The 2,214-nt window shown below is 31.4% G+C and overlaps 1 pseudogene; it reads left to right on the top strand.

Moving 5' to 3' along the window:
• Nucleotides 1-1,256: 1,256 nt before the first annotated feature.
• On the top strand, nt 1,257-1,353 carry LOC122098030 (annotated as a pseudogene).
• Nucleotides 1,354-2,214: the final 861 nt, after the last annotated feature.

Raw genomic sequence — 2,214 nt, 5'->3', positions numbered from 1 at the left:
ACAATAAACAGAGCAGCAGAGTAAAATGCATTATAGATTAGAGGGAAACATTGTTTTTTACCATGTGGATTCAGAAGACCAAGAACAGCTAGAATGTATCACAAGTTTATACTAAAGACATTGCATTGATACTTTTTATATCTAATATATATTTTAAACCTAATTATTTATATTCCAATTCTATTTATTGGAATAAATAAATATCAATTTATTTGTCAAATTATCAACTAATTCTAGTAAGTTTTATTGTGTGAAATATAAAATCAGCACATATAAATATAAAATATATAATTATATATAATATAATTAAAAGGCACAGGTTTGCATTGTTCTGTTGTAGTTACTGTATCAAAGGCAACTCTGTTTTAAAGTATTATTCCATTATCTCTACCTTAGTGTTTGATAGAGTTAGACCTAAAGATTTACCATTTGTAGATTTACAGCATGGAGGCAAGAGGAAACACTGTGATTAAAACAGTATCAATTTAATGCCTAATAACTAGGAGAAACATATGGACTTCTCCCTCAACTATGAAAATATTTGGTGATAAAAAGGCAGTAGTGTAAGTTCCTGCCTGGTTGGATGGTAGACAGGCCAGGACATTAAGTAATCATGCATATGAACAATTTTTTCACCTTCTTGGCTTTAGCTACTTTTGAAATGGAAGGTATAATAAACAATTATATTTTGATAAAATACCTTCTAGTCTGAACAGTTCTGTTTGAACTGTTCATCTCTCTATGATCCCTTGTAACCAAGATTAGTTTTGTTCTAGTAAGACAATCTGTGCTGTCTGGGTAAGATATTCTGGTTGGTCTGTTCCCACATGGAAGAAGGGTAAAGGCTCAGGTAGACATTTGTGCCAGTAACACCTCATTTGGGAAAATATCAGCTGAAGAAGTTTAGAAGTAGCTCTTAAGCAATGCTTACTTTGAATCCATTAGGTCCACATAGCTAACACAGTTGGATAAATAAGTACTTGAAAAAGCCATCACCTTTGGACCTATCTATAAATAATTGAGAGTATGATCAAATTCCAAATAAAAAGACTTAAGATAGTCATTGACAAAAAAATTTGCAAATGTGAGCAATTGATTGATCAATATAATTTTTTCTACTATTCACAGAATTTTAGGGAAATAAGATCGATAGCATTGTTAGGAACAATACGGTTTCCTTGTTACAAGTAGGCACCCATAGATATAGGCTTGTATATAGATTGCATCATTAACTACTTAAATTTAGAGGATACTACATGCTTCAGCAGCACTAATACTCAAATTACAATGCAGAGATTAACATGGCACTTGCACAAGGATAACATGAAAATTTGAGAAGTATTCCATATGTTTCATTCTTCAGATGCAAGAAATGAAAAACAGTTATTAAAACAAAATTACAACTGTAACAATACACGTAATTCATATAATTAAATTCAGTTTGACATCAGTGTATTAAATATTCACCTCAGAAAGGTGTTTACATAGCATAAACTTTACAAAACTTTTCAAATTAGACAACATTGTCATTTTATCCCAAAGAAAAATAATATTAAGACCTAGAAAAAAAGGAATCAAACTGTTTCTATATGGAATACAATCAGAAAGAACACATTAATGAACCTCAATATTATAAAATAATGTAGAATTCAAAGTATATCTAGGAGAAAATAAAATAAATTATGAACATTATGCAAACATAGAATATAGAATATTTTAAAATATACTTTTTCAGACAAGCACCAGAAATATTTTAGTTTCTGTACTACTCATTTCAACAGGTAAGTTAAAATTGTTTCTGATTAAAAAATCACAAACTCTGAAGAAATCATTATACATGTATACAAAAACTATTGAATACATTTTGACATCCAATGCAGGCAATTCACTTGGAAGAATTCTGTGGAATCCATGAATTTTTACAGTAAAATATTGGTGTTGCTGGGCACATGTGGCTTATGCCTATAATGCTAGCTACACAAGAGGCTGAGATCTGAGGATCATGGTTCAAGGCAGCCTGGGAAGGAAAGTCTGTGGTACTCTTATCTCCAATAAACCACTAGAAAACTGGAAGTGGAGCTGAGACTCAAGTAGTAGAGCACTCACCTTGAGCTGAAGAGCACAGAAATAGCTCCCAGGCCCAGAGTTCAAGCCCCATGACAGACCAAAATAAAATATATTGCTCTTATTTGGATTGTGAAAATATTTTGTAGG

The sequence above is a fragment of the Dipodomys spectabilis genome, unplaced genomic scaffold (genome assembly GCF_019054845.1).
Source record: "Dipodomys spectabilis isolate Male_0828 unplaced genomic scaffold, ASM1905484v1 ptg000452l, whole genome shotgun sequence".
Taxonomy (NCBI): Eukaryota; Metazoa; Chordata; class Mammalia; order Rodentia; family Heteromyidae; genus Dipodomys; species Dipodomys spectabilis.
Note: the sequence above shows the minus strand (reverse complement) of the source record. Positions and strands in the feature narration are given on the sequence as shown.